General features: G+C 34.3%; 1 long non-coding RNA gene across 1 annotated transcript in view; it reads right to left on the bottom strand.

The window, feature by feature from the left end:
• Positions 1-20,110, bottom strand: part of LOC141376814 (uncharacterized) — a 291,281-nt gene that overhangs the window by 29,582 nt on the left and 241,589 nt on the right. The window contains exon 6 of the long non-coding RNA XR_015504210.1: positions 18,981-19,036. This is a non-coding gene — a long non-coding RNA (uncharacterized LOC141376814). The remainder of the gene's footprint in view (positions 1-18,980; positions 19,037-20,110) is intronic.

Here is a 20,110-nt window from a genome sequence, read left to right on the forward strand (position 1 = left end):
TAATGTGAAACTGTAAATGATTGACTTGTTTGTTGTAAAGAACATGGAAACCTCAGCAGTTGTGAATTTGGCAGGATGGTTTGGCACAAATGTTCACACTCTCTAATTATGTTTAACATTTTGAGTTGTGGAGTTATCTGATGGCTACATGACAGATTTTTATTATTATTGTTATTATTCTTTTATCAGGAAAGGATTTACAGAATGCTTGAAACGCAGGTCAAATGAACGCATTCACATGACACAGGCTGTCTCAACATCCCACCTTAAGCCTTATCCTGAAGATGGATTATATATTTTTGATTCATGTCTTCACTTCACAGATAAAGGCGTACAGCTTCTACAGACACTTTGTTGAAGTGCACTTGATTAGATCACAGTTATTTTTCTTACATTAGAAAAATCTTCTTTTGCTTTATGATGTCAGCAAATAAATGGCTAAAATCTCGATTTTGTCTGTCATCTTGGTTAGTGATTCTCAAACAAATTATATACTCTTAAAACTGAATTAAATGTGAAAAATATATTGTCAAACTGTATGTTTGAAACAAACAGGCATGTAAAAGTTTGTGTATGTATATATATATATATATATATATATATATATATATATATATATATATATATATATATATATATATATATATATATATATATACATACATACATACATACATATATATATATATATATATATATATATATATATATATATATATATATATATATATATATATATATATATATATATATATACATATATATATATATATATATATATATATATATATATATATATATATATATACATATATATATACATACATATATATATATATATATATATATATATATATATATATATATATATATATATATATATATACACACATATATACATATATATATATGTGTGTGTGTGTGTGTGTGTGTGTGTGTGTGTGTGTGTGTGTGTGTGTGTGTGCAATATATGTGTGTGTGAGTGTGTGTGTGCGTACGTTTAAATAATAGAAATAATCATTCTAAAAATATATATAAATTATTTAAATAAATTATTTAAATAAATATTTTCTATTGGCCAAACAATTTAAGTTTAATTTTAAATCAGTTTAATTGTTTAGCAGTTTAATAGTGACTTAAGTAATATTTAATAGGTTAATACTTTGAACCTCAATGTCGCTAAAGAGCCACAGACCACTGCTATGGCACCACTAACTCGGTTAGTGCTCTTGTGTCAACAGAATATAACTTTCCCTGTAATTTAGTCGACTCTAATTCCAACATGATTAATAAAATACTAGTGTCAACAATTTGAACTGTAAACATAGTTTCACTTTCCTTTGGCTTAGTCACTGTTTTTAATAGTTTTAATCAATTCTAAAATATTTTTTTATACATTTGCAATATCTAAACTTTTGACACTTTCGGGTATTAAAATTGAAGACATAAAGACAGATGACTTGTAGAGGATAATAACAACAAATGTGCTCATTTATAATGAACATAGAGTGCACGTGGTTGTGACATCATGCACATGTGAGCGTAGAAAAAATGTACAGTCGCACAAGCATTCAAATGATTTTATAATCTTGCATATTGACAGCAGCTTTGTCACATTATTGGGCTACACACATCCCTGAAAAATGTCCGGAATGAAGCTGGTTGTCCGTTTTGATGACGATGGAGACACACCAGTGTCCACTCATACAATGGGTTATTTTTTTAAATGTACACTGGAAAAGTGATTAGTTAATTAAAGCGAGTAAACCATCCAGCAAATTTGTTTAACACCAACTAAAACACTATTTACACAAAGAAATGCAATTAAGTTGGTCCAACATGATTTTATTAAATAAAAGTTTAAACACAGGTGTATTTTTATTTAACTGAAACTCAGAGAGCTAATAATATCATATATGCCTATCATGTGTCGTATTTCAAAGTCTCTTGGTTTTATTTAAAGTTATTCTAAACGAACTAAAAGAGACATTTTAAGCATATTTCACGAGTCACATATACAGTTGATTGAGAATAATCTCAGGACTCATTTTAGGGCAGTTTATTTCTCACTTAGCAAAACAACAAACTGCAATTTTGCTAATAAAGGAGCCAACAACCAAAGCATGGGTGCTAATCTCAAAACTCGAAAGCATTGCATGAAAATCTTCTAAATCTTCAAACTAAAGTTGAGATTAAACTTTAACAAGTTTTTCTGTTCACTTTAAACACCTGGGATTACTTTTATTGTCAACATTTCCCGCCAGATTGGACCAACACATTTCCCTCATGTTGTCTCAACACCAAACGTGCTAGTTAACTTAATGGTTTACACATTTAAGCGGATTGAACACAAAACAAATAAATTGGCTAAAGAAATGACAAGAATTTTGCAGTTTCAGTGGATTTTAAACAGGTAGTTTGAATAAGCAGCAATAATCTTTCTTTTTGTGTATTGCAAACACAGTTGTTTGTACAAAAATGTTACTTGAGTACATTAATAGCTTTTAATTTTTAAATAACATTAAAAAGATGTACATCTTCATCATGTAATTTTATATTTAACAAATGAAATACTGTTTTATAAGTTTGATCAAATGAATGCAGTCTTGGTGAGTCTTCATTCAAAAACATAAAAAGGTAAAAGTTAAAGTTAAATGTTTATATTTAAGCATAAAAAGTTTGTAATCACATAATGTGTGTGTTTGTTTGTATATAATATTACATTTATTCATTCATTTATTAATTTTCTTTTTGGCTTAGTCCCTTTATTAATCTGGGTTTGCCAAAGTGGAATGAACCGCCAACTTATCCAGCATATGTTTTACGCAGCAGATGCCCATCCAGCTGCAACCCATCACTGGGAAACAATCATACACTACGGACAATTTAGCTTATTCAATTCACTTATAGCGCATGTCTTTGGACTTGTGGGGGAAACCGAAGCACCCGGAGGAAACCCACGCAAACATTCAAACTCCACACAGAAATGCCAACTGGCCCAGCCGAGGCTCAAACCAGCGACCCACTGCACCACCGTGACACCCCATATAATATTACTTTACAATAAAATGTATCATATAGTTTAGATAAAATTAAATATAAACAGTGTGAAGAGAAACTTTCAAAAGTATCCTTCATCTTAATAGATGACTTTTCTCTTCTCTTTTATAGGCAAGTTCAAAATTCCAAATGCAGAAAAACTTTATTATTGCGTTTCATTGTTTCATATTACTCATACTGCTCAACGGCGTAATAAATTATTTAGCATTTCCTCCTAGAAGCATGAGAGGGACTCATTTCTCATGTACAAGGGTAGTTTGCATGACAATACACTATTAGTTCTCCTTGTATGTTGCAAGCGGTTCATGTCTGCGGTCTTTGATTACAACAGAATGGGGCACATGAAAAAGTGCTCCTAACAAACCCTAATTACTCCCGTTAGGTAACACAGATAGAGAAGAACGTTCAGCTGCGTACAGACTTGAATGCTACATTTGCCTTGCCTCAGCAAATCTCCAAAGACTGAGGAGCAAATAGATGACTTCACTACAACCACAACATTAATGAGTACGCCTGCATATTTTACTAGAAGAAAAGGAAGAACATTTAATATTACAACAGTTTTTATTACATTAAATAATTAATACAAATTCTGTTCTATATTAGTACTTTATTCACGCTAATTATTTAAGTGTTACACTTTTAAGTATATTTATAAATTTTAATTGGAATTGTTTGATTACAACACTGTAAAACCCAAAGGTCAACTTTATCAAATGAAATGAGTGTTGTTAACTCTACATTTACTGAAAGTTAATTCTACTCATTTGAAAAGAGTTTTCAACTCAGTGTTGAAGGTAATGAGTTCATTAAATACCTCATTACTTCAACTTTAATGGAGTAAGTTCACACTACTCATTAGGATTAGCTTTTGAACTTAAATGGTTTGTTGTAATCGGTTTCCTCAGATGGTTTGAGTTGCCTTAATGGGTTTTACATCAAACGATTCCATGAGGAAATATAGATTAATAAATTTAAGCATACCATGCAACTTTCTGATGCTGCCGTCCCCATCATGCACTGGGGAATTTAGCAAAATATTTTGAGGCGTTTTTCAGTTGTATTAGCTCCATTTTGTTGCTGTTGTTGCTAGGTGTTATGACATCTGGAGCTCGTTTTCAACTCAAAATGACACATTCATTCCACATTTTATCATTGTTGTGTATTGTGTGCTAAGATTTGTAGTCTCTGTGTTAAAATCACATTACCTCTTTTCAAGGGTGGAAAGAGTGCTGAAAAATCAAACTTAAGTAAAAGTACCATTATGTGCCCAAAAATGTAGTGAAAGAGTAAAAGTATCTATTTATATCAAAAAATTTATTTCAACATGGTCGAAATGGAGTGGGATGAAGCACAAGCTTATTATTTTCCCCACCCATTATCACACACATCATTCGTCTCTTACTTCAACCTATTTCTTCTTTTACTTATCTCTTCTTTTTACATGAGACATATTTTATCCTTTTGTCATGTTTGACATATTATATGTTTGATTCCATTTGTACATTTACATGTTATAACATAGACCCAACAAAATACATAGTATTGCAAACAACCATTCATTGAAATTTCATCATACCTTTCTCATTTTATTCTTTCAATCACCTCTATTCATCATTATATTCCTTTAATAATATATATTTATACAACTTTTTAATTTAATATTGTTTATATATTAATATAAATAATAATAATATTAATATCCTGACATTGTTTGAGAATCTGTTTTAGACTTCCATAATTTCACAACACATACGGAAATACACAATTTTTTTTAAAACGACCTTGTTTTTAACCTTCTAAAATTGTTTTCTTCTCTCAGATTATATCCCCCTTGTCTTTCTTCAGAAAACTTTTGTATGCATTTCAGAAGTAATTTATTCCTAGTTTTAAACAAAAATTGTGCTGTTTTAAATTTAACCAAATCATTAAACTTAAGTATTCATTTATTCATTAAATTGTTTTCGGCCTAGCTCCTGTATTAATCGGGGGTGAACCGCCAACTTATCCAACACGTTTTTACGCAGTGGATGCCCTTCCAGCCACAACCCATCTATGGGAAACATCCAGACACACTCATACACACTCATACACTACGGACAATTTAGCCTACCCAATTCACCTGTACTGCATGTCTTTGGACTGTGGGGTAAACCGGAGAACCTGGAGGAAACTTACTCGAAAGCAGGGAGAACATGCAAACTTCACCCAAAAACGGCAACTGACCCAGCCGAGGCTCGAACCAGCGACCTTCTTGCTGTGAGGCGACAGCACTACCTACTGCGCGGCTGCGTCGCCTTAACTCAAGTATTTTCAATTTAAAAAATAAAGGATTTGTATGCTCCAAATACCCCACATCTTCACCCATCAATCTAATGACTTCAGTAGTGAGTAATTACTTAGTTTATTTATTAAATTACGTTACTTAGTAACGTAATCTATTGCTTAGTAATTACTCAGTCTAATAACGTGAGTAGTGAGTATTACAGTGTGAAAGGTTTATGCATTTACATGCAGTTTGTCTTATCATTGACATGCCATCTAAAGAGTCTCAGTGACTACATGTGAAGGTTTTGGACATCTTTTTGGACACTTTCCAAACATATCTTAAAATTGTTCGTTCTGATTATTATTATTTGATTGGACAGGAATTGCAGGACTGTTTTTTTCTACTTTAGTCAATCCCTATAGACAAAAAGTAGTGTCTGCAGGTTGAAGAAAAATAGTGCAGTAAAAGTACCGATACAGCACTAAAAATTTACTTAAGTGAAAGTACACATTTTTAAAACTACTTAGTAAATTCCAATTCCTGAAAGAAATGACTTCAGTCATTTGAGTATTTGTAATTTGTTACTTTACACCACTGCCTCTGTTGTGTCAGTATGTTATCATACAGATTAAAACAAGAAATCTACTGTTATTTACTTAAAGATTTTAAATAAAGAATACACTTTAAAGTCTACGCTGTTAAAGTGAAACTTGTAAAAAAAAATAGAGTATCTTACTTGAATAAGAATATTTAAATGAAAGTAAAAACTACCTAATTAAAAAAAATGAAGGGAAACATTTTAGTTTAGGTCACAATTCATGGTATTAACAAATCCTTAGCTAACACTATAGCTTAATAAACTACCAATTAGCTGTTTATTAATAGTTGATAAGGTATTGGCTGAAATAGGGATGAAGAATAAGATAATACTGTATAACTATTAATAAACAATTAATATCTTAATAATAGGCAAGTAATAAGCCAAGGAAATTTTAAATAATTCCGAAAATAACACTGTTAAAAAAGAAAATCAGTTTTTGAATCATGAAAAATTTTTCCTGTTTGTTTGTGCTTTTGGATTATATTATGAGACCTTAATCTTTCTTCCAACAACTTTTAACCTTAAAATATTAGAAAAGTTTACTTTTTTTTTAGCTTATTTATTAGTTTAAAGTGATATATTGTGTGGGTTGGTTCTGTATATTACGGTACAAAAACCTTGTAATAAACTGCCAGTACATTTACTTTTATTGTACTGACTTATTTCTCTCTATATTATTTCTTAAACATTCTATTATTTTAAACTACTAAAATGTCAATAAAAGTCACATTGTTAAACTGTAGAGTCGAGTTTTTAACATCAAAAGTTGACAGAGCTGAGATAAAACTCACAATGCAATTCATAACCACAAATAAACAGAAAGCACTTGTGAATCACAAAATAAGGAAACTGTTAATAAAGAGATCTTTTACAGTGTACATTTATTAAAAAACTGTGTGTATAAACTTTTACACATTTTTTTTCTGTGTATTTGCTGAAGAGATTGATATAAAATATGAGTGTCGTGTTAAGGTTTTGCTCAGAATATTTATGCAGAAGTACAGTTTGCACATTATTTATGCAGAAACATTTCCAAAAGATGCTTTATGGAAGGAGTTTATAGTCAGCTTCCAACAGATGGAGACAAACGCCTCCATAAATCTGTGTCTCTCCTGGGTCCTGTGCTGCTTGTGTTATGACCCGAACACTAACATAATACTCTCTTTTAAGACATCCACATACTCATATCCAGCACTCTGTCATAGAACCACAAACCACAATGGTCTTTGAGGCACTTCGGCACACCTGGCGCAGCGGGACGACCTGCTCAGACTTCATGCATCCACGAGGATCATTGAAAATGCTCAAATCAATTGCTCTGACATTGGGGCTGATCCCTTTCCATGAGTCTGCATGTGCACAGTGCAATTACCCGAGGCCAGCTGTGGGGTCCAGAGAGAGCCTGTCCACCGGCTCCTCCCTGTCACACCGAACCAGACTACACACACCAGGAGGAAAACACGCACCTTTAGACCCACAGGAGAAACAGCAGCTGTGGGACAGAGCAGACTGGGACATTCACTACTCCTGTTTATAAACCAACTAGATAGATGTATAATATTGAAATATTAATGAAAATTATATTGAAAAAAATATTATGCTGTTGAACATCACATCCATAGCAAGATGATATGACTGTTTATCAGCACTACATAGTAGCCTTGTGCTGCAGTAATGGACCAGAGCTGACATACAGCCAGCCATATCACATTTCTAAGGTTGTGATATTGTGTTTATACAAAAGGTCAACAGCTTAATAGTCTAACTAAAAATAACATCAATCCATGAAGTGCCTCAATAAACCTTTCTAAAACTTTTGTTTAGCAGTTGTTTATAATATCCATTCAAGAAAACATTTACTAACTTAAAGACTGTAGGGCTGTACAGATCACACCACAAACTGTACGTACCAATCACACCGAACCAGAAAAAGTTTGGACAGTATGGAAAGCACAAATAAAAAAGAAAGTATTGATTTCCAAATTTTCTTTGACTTTATTTCTTTGATTCATTGCAGAAAATATAAAAATAAAATATTTCATGTTTTGTCAACAACATTTCATTTGTAAATATACATCCTTCTCTGTCATTCAGACCTGCAACAGATTCCAAAATAAGCTGGGACAGGAGCAATTTAGGGTTAGTAATCAGGTAAATAAGGGGTTAGCACTGTTGCCTCGTGGAGTTTGCATGTTTTCCCTGTGTTTGCATGGGTTTCCTCAGGGTGATTTCTTCCACAGTCCAAAGACATGCGCTATAGGTGAACTGGGAAAGCTAAATTTGCTGTAGTGTATGAGTGTTTGAGTGTATGGGTGTTTCCCAGTACTGGGTTCTGGATAGAAGGGTATCCGCTGTGTAAAACATACGCTGGAATAGTTAGCGGTTCACTCCGCTGTGGTGACCCCTGAAAAATAAGGGACTAAGGCAAAGGAAAATGAATGAATAATCAGGTAAATTGGTTAAGCAGTGATGTGATTTGAAACAGGTGATGTCAACATGTGACTGTAATTATGATTTGGTACAAAAGCGTCCAAGACAGGTCCAGTCTTTTAGGACCAAAGATAGGAGAAAGATCACCAGTTTGCCAACAAATATGTGAGAAAACTATTGAAGTGTTTAAAAACAATGTTCATCAAAGAAAGATAAAAAAGACATTTTGATAAATTATCCTCAACAGTGAAAAAACATCTGGAGGAATTTTACTTCGTAAAGGACAAGGACGCAAACCTAAGCTGAACAACTGTGATCTCCGATCCTTTAGGTGGCACTGCATCAAGAATCATCATTCATTTATAAGTGAGATCATCACATGGCCTTAGGACTACTTTGGTAAACCCTTGTCAAGCACCACAACACATATAGTAGTAAAACTGTACTGTGCCAAAAGGAAGTCCTATATTAACAGTGTCCAGAAGCGCCAATGACTTTTCTGGGCTCAGAGGCATCTGGGATGGACCATCACACATGGAAATGTGTACTGTGGCAGAATCCATATTTCAGGAATTATTGGGAGAAATGGACGCTGTGTGCTCCAAACCAAAGAAGAAAAGGATCATCTAGACTGTTACCAGAATCTGTCGTGGTATGGGGTTGTGTTTGTGCCATTGTCAAAGGTAACTTTCACTTCTGCGATGGCACCATTACTGCTTAAAAGTACATAGAGATTTTGGAGCATAACATGCTGCCTATATTTCCAGGGAATTTGTAAATAAGAACATTTCAATTACTTTTATGACAAATAAATGGACACTTTACATGATAGAAAAATAGACAGAAAATTTATATATACACTGTAAAACCCACAAATTTTAGGTGACTCAAACCATTTGAGGAAACCGATTGCAACAAACAATTTAAGTAAAAAAATCCTAAATAATACTGTGAACTTAATCCATTTAAGTAAGCGAAGCAGTTTGAACAAGAGAACTCAAACCAACTGAGTACTGTGAATCCCAATAAGTTAAGGCAACTCAAACCATTTGAGGAAACTGATTTCTACAAGCCATTTGAGTTCTATTCAAATCTATATGAGTACTGTGAACTTACTCCATTTAAATTGAAATAATTTAATGCACTCATTACTTTCAACACTGAGTTCAAAACTTTTCAAATGAGTAGGATTAACTTTCAGTACATTTAGAGTTAACACCACTCATTTCATCTGATAAAGTTGACTGTTGGGTTTTACAGTTTAACATTGCATCTATAATCACAATTCTTTGAAAGGGTTTATGGTAATATCCATAGACTTCTTGGAACATAAAAGGACTGAAATGATGTGAGTGGGAATAAATGATTAGACTGTTTTGAACTAATTCTTAAAGGTCATGCATGTTATGTCCATGTAAATTAGTGGAATTAATACACAACACATTCAGCTAATTGTGTTTGATATTGTTAGAAACATCGCCTGACACATTTATAATCATGAAAACAATGGAGAAAGTTCCTCAGATGGGCTCGATCACATTACGGCTAGATAATTTGGCAGTAGAACTCAATTGTAGTAATAACTAATCTAAGAAGGAATCTTTCAGAAAAGGCATTATTAATGGCACTTCTTGTGATTGAAATCTACCCTTTTTTCTTTGTCGTCTTCCTTAATGACCGGCTTAAATGAAAAGCACATGATGTTTCCCCTTTTCAACTTTTTTTGTCCCATTTCACTGCATGCTCCCATAATGAAAACTTAAGACAAAAAAAAGGAGAACATCTGCGGAGCAGCACTAATTATTTGGAAATATGGGAGAGAACATTCTTGGAATGGATGGGCTTCAGATCCTCTTCCAAGCACTTGTGCCCGCAGTGGTGTTGCTCGTTTCATCTTCCTGCGCTCTGCTGTTGTGTCGTTCCTGCAGGCCTTTGCCAAGTGCGTCTGATATTTATTAAAGAACTGTCATGTAAAGAACAGCCGAATATGGCTGTACGCCTCCTACGGGTTTTAGTCAGATTGCTGCTGAGATACTGGCGGGACTGTTTGACTTGGAAGCAAAGGGGAAGGAAGTTATAGCTGGATGAGCTGTTATGTTTTGAAAGCATTGTTTGATTTTCCTTGTGAAATATGCACACAAATCTTGTTTCTAGCTGTGAAGAACAACAAATTAGACACATCTAAAGCACAACTTCATTATTGTGAGAGATCAACCGTAATGATCTTTAATTATGCACAGACACAGAAACCACATGAAAAAGGATCTTCAGCTGTGTTATTGATGCACAAATAAAGCAGAGCAAAGATAAAACTGAGGAACGCGAGCTAATGAAGGACAGGCTTTACTGTTGACCCGTATTCGCGGGGTCAATTATTCATCTTTTTGTTAGTGCTGGAAGTTTGTTCAGTCTCAGTGGGAGGAAAAAAAAAAAAACTATTCATTTTAATCGTTTTAACCATAAATGTTGATTAAAGGGAGAGTTCAAAAAATGTACGCATCCTCAGGCCTTTAAAAGATGTAGTTGACTATTTGGCTCAGTAAAACATGTATAAAAATTATGTTAGCTAAAACTTTGCTCTTTGATGGATTATAAATTTCAAATTGATGGCTACTGACACTTTCAGAGTCTGGTCAGAGAGTCTGCAGTTAAAGACTCACTGATTCAAATGACCCAGTCAGACCAAGTCTGCAGTTAAAAGCTAACCTTCAAATGAAGCAGTAAGAGGTGCATTTAAAGCAATGGTGGGCAAACTTTTTAGATCCGAGGGCCACATCAAGTTTTGCAAACCAAGTGAAAGGCCACATGTCAAATTCTTCAAAAAATAACTTTTATTTATAGTGGCAGTATGCATGGAATATGTAATATCGGACAGAAACATTTTTTATTTAGATTTTTTAAAATATTATTAGGTAATAAAATTTACAAGTCAAATTAATTTGCATTTATATTTACATTTATATTTACTTCCATTACCCATTATCATAAAACAATAAAATAATCACTTATAAAATATAACAACAACAACAACAACAACAACAAAAACAACAACAATAATAATAATAATAATAAAATGTAATAATTTTTTTTACAGTGGAGAATAAAAGAAATATTGTGTGATAAAAAATCTCACATTAACACAATAAAAATAATTCTTAAAGTTTCCTATTCAGTCAAATTTACATTAATCTAATTTGCACTGCTTTTAAAATATACAGATCAATCATCATAAAACTTGATGAAACCACAAATCTTTGATAAAATAACTTTTTGAAGTGGAAGTATGCATGGAAAATATATTCTATGACAAAAATTAACACATTTAACCAGCAAATATTTTATAATTTGAGTCAAATGTACAACAATCTCATTTGAGCTTTTATAAATATGTACATCTAAATCATAAAACTATGAGATAAAATGGAAGAAGAATCTTAGTCTTTATTATTCCAAGTCATGTTATTATGAGTGTGTTAATGTAAACAATGAGCCTGGTCCCCTCTCTTCGCAAGGGTGTCAAAGTCTGGAGTCTGCTATGGAAAAACGCAAGGCAGCCATCAAACCCGCAGCCATTCAAAAGAGGCGCCTCTTAATGCATGAAGCGTGTTTGGAGTGATCAGCCCCTTAGGTTGTAGTCTTTAAAACCAGCAATATGTTCTTGGCATATTAGACATACCGCTTTCTGTCCGATAATGGTGAAGAACTATTTTGTTGTCCATTCTTTCTTAAACACACGGCATTCAGAGTCCATTTTTTTTGCTTGAGGGGTTGCGCTAACTGTACCGCGTGCAATACTGCCATCACATGACGTTCACTTGTAATCGCACCATTCTGAACCAAACCGTTACTCAAAAGCAGCATTTTTAAAACTCCCTCGCAGGCCGGATGAAGGTGTCCAGCGGGCCGCAAATGGCCCGTGGGCTGTAGTCTGTCCACCTCTGATTTAAAGACTCTCCATAAAATGATCCGGTCAGTATGAAACTGCAATTAAAGACTCACTAATTCAAATGATCAATTCGGAGCGTGTGCAGTTAAACACTCACTGATTCTGATTTAGATTATCTAGTCAGAACGAGTCTACTGTTAATGACTCACTGATTCAAATGATCCTGTTAGACTGAGTCTCAATTAAAGACTCACTGATTCTGATTCAAATGATCCAGCCAGAGCAAGTCTGCAGTTAATGACTCACTAATTCAAATGATCCAGTCAGAGCAAGTCTGCAGTTAATGACTCACTAATTTAAATGATCCAGTGACAGCATGTTTGCAGTTAAAGACCCACTGATTCTGAATTAGATGATATAGTCAGAGCAAATCTGTATTTAAAAACTCACTAATTTAAATGAATTAGTGAGAGCGCGTCTGCAGGTAAAGACCTTACTGATTCAAATGATTCTGTCAGAGCAAGTCTGCAGTTAAAGACTCACTGATTCAAATGATCTAGTCAAAGCGAGTCTGCAGTTAAAGACTCACTGATTCAAATGATCTAGTCAAAGCGAGTCTGCAGTTAAAGACTCCCTGATTCAAATGATCTTGTTAGAGCGAGTCTGCAGTTAAAGACTCCCTGATTCAAATGATCTTGTTAAAGCGAGTCTGCAGTTAAAGACTCCCTGATTCAAATGATCTTGTCAGAGCGAGTCTGCAGTTAAAGACTCCCTGATTCAAATTATCTTGTTAGAGCGAGTCTGCAGTTAAAAACTCACTGATTCAAAGGATCCAGTCAAGTCATGTCTGCAGTTAAAGACTCACTGATTCTGATACAAATGATCCAGTCAGAGCGAGTCTGCAGTTAAAAAACTCACTGATTCTGATTTAGATGATCTAATCAGAGTGAGTCTCCAGTTAATGACACACTAAAATAATCCATTTATGAGTGTCCAGAAAACAATTCACTTCATTTGCTTGCCACAGAAATTGCTTTTTCAAATTAGTTCAAATGATGATGGTCCCAGCATGAGTGCTTACAACTGATGTGCAAAATGTAGATCATTAATGCAGATTTTTGGATTTATTACTGTAAATAAATAATTTGCTGGTGAAGTGAATCTGCTTAAGCCCACTGTATCAAATGCTGGAATGTGGACATGTCCATTGTCCATTTATTTAACTGCTGAACACAATGTTAAAACAGCATAATTTTAAGCTCAATAAACGTTTTTCCTTTGGTTTAGCACAGTTCTATGCTTCTCGTTTTTTATTGTAGGGGAGACCGGGGATGATTGTAACACAATTTTTCTTTAGCACCTAAAACTACCTTTTTTTAGCTACATGACTGAAACTTTTAGGCAAAGTACCCACATTGGTCTACTACAATTGTCAACAGTTTAAATTTCTTAAACTATATCACAGACTTTGTGAGATGATGACAAATACAAAGTGGTCATTTGTTACAAGCTACCCCACTACTGGGTAGGTTGTAACACATACTGGGGTAAGTTGTAACAGGTAAACAAAATGCACAAAAACTAAGCGTACTACAAGTGGTATGCCACAACAACAGTTGTATTGTAAATAAATGACTGCAACAATACAATAAATGTGAATATTGCTAGTGTATGTGCATCTTGTGTGTGTTTAAGCATGCACATGTGAGTTTGTGTTTTAATGTCTGTACGTGCACATTTGTATGTGTGTGTAAGTGTGTGTATGTTTGTATACTTTCAAAACGCGTGTTTCAACCTACCCCGCCACTGTCATCTATTGTTTAGCTAGCTGTATTAGCATGGTGCTTTGAAATTAGCAGGAGGTTGATACACCATTCTTTTCTACAGAAACTACAGTTTGACCTGATATAACTCATATAACATCATCTACAATGGTAGAGGTACTAAACTAAATATTATCTTTATTTTGATTTTCTGTTGTAGCTTCTAGAGAGATTGCAAGACTGACTGGAAAATCTCCATGTTTGATTGTTAGGGATACCTGAGGAAACTGAAAATGTTACATGACCCCTATCTTATGCCTGATTCATAAAACTGGTAGTGTTACAACTCTCCCTGTGTTTCAACTATACCCGGTTTATTATTTTATATATATATGGCATGTTTTGGTAGGAAAATGAAACCAGGTTTATTTAATATTTTGACTGCAGTAATGTTTTAATAGAATATCAACACTTTTGCTCAAGTTCTTAATTTGCTTGCTTTGGATTTACAGCCTGCATTTTGTATAACACACTAAAATAACACTCTTGTATGAGCATTATTAAATAACGGCATATGATGACAACAGAAATGACCTTTTCAAGTGACCTCTGACTTAAAGGAAACTGAAAAGAAGAAGGTCGCAACAATATATGAGCGCAAAGCTAGATTTACGTACACATCTGTCGTCTTTGGCAGTCCATGACAAATGGACAGCATGGACAAAAACAGACGAAAGGAAAGTCCACACTGTGAGGTGTTTGAAACCTGTCCCTTCCCAATGCAGGTTTATTTTCTCTTCTGTGTGGGTGGCCAGAGGGAATATCTTTCCTGCTACTCCATCATCAGCTACCTTCACATGACAGCCAGTGGCATGACCCTGTTTATTAGTCCTGCTTATAATTAGTCTTTATTGGATTAGATACCAGAGAGCAAGATTATTTTCACATGCTTGTTATCTGGTTTTATTGATCCCATAAAAAAGCAAACTTGCGGAGCTTTTTGAAACGTGCTCTTGAAATAACTTCCTTTTTTCCCCTCCCTCTCTTAGAAGCCAAATAAATTCCTGCATGCTCAGCAGCTGAGCCTTTTTATACGTTCATGGCCAATTAACGCACCTTCCTCAAGCATTCTGGGAAATGATGACGCTCAAGAGCACATCGTCGAACTGCATGTTCATGCACTTAAAGCCTGCTTTAGATTTTAACAGTCACTTGCAGTTTCCAAATAAATCCACAGACATTTTCACTCTGAAAATGAACACCGTATGAAAAAATTATTCATGTACAAAAGAAATTGCAACAAAAACTGTTGCAAAATATCATGTGTATTACTGATCCACATACTTTGGATTTTCCAGAAAAAAAAAATTTAAAGCTGCAGTCACAATAGAGTTTGAGCTTGCGAAAATCGCCGTACGACAAAACATAAAACAAGATGATTAGCCATTGATAAAGCAAGAGATAGCTCAATATTTAACATTTCTGCACAGAGAGGTCATGTTTCTTCAGGTCATCTTTTTTGTGTGTCTCATGAAATCCCATAATGTGATTTTGCAGGTCAGAGTATTTCGCATGCGTATACATGGAAGTCCATACGGCAAAAAGTGTAGAGTGATGGTAACTTTACATATAGATTATGGGCCCTATCATACACCCGGCGCATTAAGGCGCAAAATGTGAATGCCAATATTTGTTGTTATGTTTTGCGCCACGTTGTTTAAATAGCAAATCCATTTGCACCACATTGTGAACTCATAGTGTTCCAGTCTAAAAAGGAGGTGTGTTAAAGCACATTGTTGGCTCATTGCTATTTTGAGGAACTGAATTGCGCCACTGACCAGCTAAAAACTGGTCTAAAGTCCAGCGCAGAGTGCATTTGTTATGCATCTATGTGGGTTATGTGGGCAACACTTACACATTGCTTAATGCACACAGGATGAACAGCAACACACAAATATCTTTACAAATAAAAAAAATTACAGGATTAAAATTCTACAAAAATTATTATTTTCTACATAAATATAAAAACCACTGCCTCCATGGCAGGGGGCTTTTTTCAGTTTCATTCATTCATTCATTTTCTTTTTGGCTTAGTGGCTTTATTAATCAGGGGTCGCCACAGCAGAATGAACCACCAACTTATCCAGCACATGTTTTTTGCAGCAGTTGCCCTTCCGGCAGCAACCCATCACTGACAATTTGTATTTGTAAGAAGTTATTATAATTAGTAGTATTATTTATTATATGCATATTTATATTTGTTTTATTAAAAACTAGGTTATATTTATCCACCTTTTGGAGATGTACACGTCACCACATGGGGCATAAGAATAGGACATGTGTTTGACTATAACTGAGTTGTTTGAGCACATTAGTGTTCATTTATTCATTTGCTGGGAATGAAAACTAAATTTAAAAATAGTTTTGAAAAAGCTTTGTGCTTAACAAACAAAATTAAATATGTAGGCTTTAATTAAATATGCAAGGTTTATTAGGAGAATGGTAAGGCAAGCAACAGTCAACACAGGAACAAACAGATGTATACGGGCAATCCAGAGTCGTGGTCAATAAGGTGAATGGTCAGTACAAGCTAATAGCAGACAATGTAAATAAACAACCAAGGCGAGGGTCAAAACATAGCAAAGCAAGACAAGAGAAACACGTTGTAATGTTCACAGTAACAGATAAACAAGACTCGGCACTGATGTGTCTGTGTGTGAGCTGTAAAATAGTCCTTGTAATCAGTCTTTGACAATTCAAATCACGAGAATCGGGAACAGGTGCATGTGAGCAGTGCATGACTGGATCTGTAGTCCATATAATGGCAGATTTGTAGTTCTATATCAGTCTGCGTGTTTACCAGTGATCTATACAGATTAAATCGTTGATGATTGTGACAAAGGTTAGTAACTGTATATTGACTGTATAGAATTCCCTGCATGACACTTCACTTTTTATGTGATGTTATTGAGGCCATCAGGGGATGCTCAACCTGGGTCCTAATCCTACAGTATAGTGAAGGGGACTCCTCAGTGAGCGCTGTCTTTCAGATGAGACGTTAAACCGAGGTCCTGACTCTCTGATTCTCTGACTTCCCAGGATGCCCTTCGAAAAAAAGTCGGAGTTTAACCCCAGCAAAATTTGCTTCCTCATGGCCTCCTAACCATCCCCATACCATAATTGGCTTCATCACTCTGTTTCCTTTTCCACCAATCAGCTGGTGAGTGGTGTGCAGCCTGGTGCAATATGGCTGCCATCGCGTCATCCAGGTGGATGCTGCACACTGGTGGTGGATAAAAAGATTCCCCCAATGTGTAAAGCACTCTAAATGTCCAGTAAAACACTATTTAAATGTAAGGAATTACTATTATTTTTAATGGTAAAGTTCAGACAACCACAGATGCCATTTTCTACAGTAAATTTTATGTATTTTATTTACAGTGTGCTCAGTGGAGGAAAATAACCATTTTAAAATTTATATCTGTTAGCATTCTTTTAGCTAAAACTTATTTTGTTTTATCTAACATCAAATAGGATTCATTTGGACTGACAAAACAAAGTGCACATTATACCTATTGAGAGAAACCTTTTGCATGTCACAACAGCTACAATGGTGCAAGCTTACGCCATACTAAAACGGTCAACTTTATGTTTAAACAAACATGGTATCTATAATTGCACATTGTGCACATGACAAAGCCAAATCACTTGAAAATGTCAAGATGTGTGACGCTGTTCTGCTAAATATCACTTCCAGTAATCCTGGACCTGATTTGATTATATAAATAAATAATTTCAGAAATTTTGCAATCTGGATTGTAACAAATCACAGCACAATGACACACTACATTTCTCAAAACAGTTCTACTGAAGTTGTAAGCAATGTTCAATTGTTTCTCCCAAATCCCTTTCCTTCATAAGCTGGCTATAGTGTGTTTTTCTCACCAGTGCACAGGTCGTCAATGGATAAATAGACTCAATAAAGCGCTAAGTGACGAATGTTTACAAGTGCACTTGTGGCAGGACTGCTAATACTCTACAACTCCACATATAGCGGTTACAGGATGGTTAACAACACATGAACCCAGTGGTCAGGAAAGTTTGCCGAGATGCACAGAGAAACCACAGCAGAGGTTTTGCACGGCTCTTAAACTCAAATGAACTCTTAAAAAACATGATTTGGACTTCAGAATGATTCAGCTAGTCATGGCTTATTTAAACACCTAATGTGCTTCTATTTCTGTTAAATCATCAGACTATTCTTTCCAGTATGAAAAATGCGCTACTAATGACAAATGCAAATGACTTGGCAGACAGAGATGTGAGGTATGACTATAAGACTGTGGGTTCACATGCTACGGGGAGCTGTGCTTTATAAAATATGATCCATAAAATTTTTCTTCGGTAACACTGCGCAGATGCCTCATTTATAATAATATTTGCAGGGCTATATTTCTAAATGAGACATTAGTTCCCAGGACAGCTGAAAATAATGTAATCTGCACATCTGAAAGTAGAAATCACTGATGCTTTGGAGCAAAACTACAGTATCTCATTTTACATCCAGAGACACTTATAATATATCCATTAGCAGGCTTTGTGAAATGTTATTATGACATTCCTAATAGATTATCGCCTGAGCTGTTTGATGACTTAAATTCGGTGTAAAAAAGTTTTGGATTATCACAGGCTCAAATTTCACAGTTTGTGACATATGTAAGAAATTGTAAATAAATGTAAATTGCGCTGTAAATAAAAGCCAAACATATGTCATTTAGATACTGGAGACACAAGTTACAATCTTTACAAGAGCTACAGTATACTGTATGTACATAGATTTTAGCAAACTTTAGTGGCGCTGTTAAGTAAACTGCAGCCAGCAACTTATACTCAGGCTTGCACTAGTGCTCATGTACTGCACAACATTTTTAATTATTATTCTTTGATTAGAAGTAAAGCAGTTGTAAATACCTTTACAGGGATATTCTGGACATCCAGATGCAGTCCACTTTTTTCAACAAGGTTTTCTATTAAAAACAAAATAAACACACACAAAAATGACAAAATTAATGAGAAAACAGCAGTTAAGTAAACATCTCATAACAGGGGTGTTTCACTTTTCTGAAATTTCATAATTATATGTTAATATAATGTTTGTTTTCTGGCATTATGTTGACAGATACGGTAACAAAAATTGCCATTTAATTACATGGTTTCTACATGTTTCAACAAGTCAAATTTAAGACTTTTTTAGACCTTTTCTGACTTACACAAGGCTAAACGTCAAAGATTTTTTAATAGCCAAGTTAAAACCTTTCACACTTTATTCTGATGGTCTGTTTGTTGAATTTAAGTTACATTGCATCTACATGCCAACTAATTCTCATTAGATTATGAGTAGACTGCTAGGTTGGGGTTAGGGTTAGTGTAAGTTGACATGTACTTGCAAAGTTTCTCATAGTCAGTTAAATGTCTGTTTTGGTAGCAGCATCTACAGATATTAAGCAGCTAGTCTACTCAAATGGACTATCAAAATAAAGTCTTACCAACATTTAAAATAAATGTTATGCAAGGAAGATAATTAAACCAAATTAATACGTAAATAGAGATAATAAATAAATGTTTCTTAAAACTCTTATTGAAACATATTTTTGGTGATTGGATGGGTGTTGGCCCAATTTGGTAAAGCTTTACATGGACATAGGGAAATTAAGACCCGTTTAAAATTATTTAAGACCTACAAGACAAAATTTCCATTTATTTAATTAATAAATAAATAATACTTTTAAGGCCTAAAATTTGGTTTTCGAAATGTAAGACATTTTAAGACTTTTTAAGACCCTGTAGATACCCTGAATTATAAAGTGCATTTGAGATAGACTATAGTTCTGGTTTTCAGAGACTAGTTTGATTCAGGAGCATATAAAAACATCACATCATTTTTATTGTCCTGCAAAAATATTCTAATTATCTTCACATAAATATTAGGAATGAACCAATAAGGAAATTTTGACCAACACTGATACTGCTAATATAAATACAATTATAAATACACATTTTTAAATTATATATATGATACTGCTGCCTCACAGCAAGTAGGT

The sequence above is a fragment of the Danio rerio genome, chromosome 12 (assembly GCF_052040795.2).
Source record: "Danio rerio strain M-AB ecotype USA chromosome 12, GRCz13ab, whole genome shotgun sequence".
Lineage (NCBI taxonomy): Eukaryota > Metazoa > Chordata > Actinopteri > Cypriniformes > Danionidae > Danio > Danio rerio.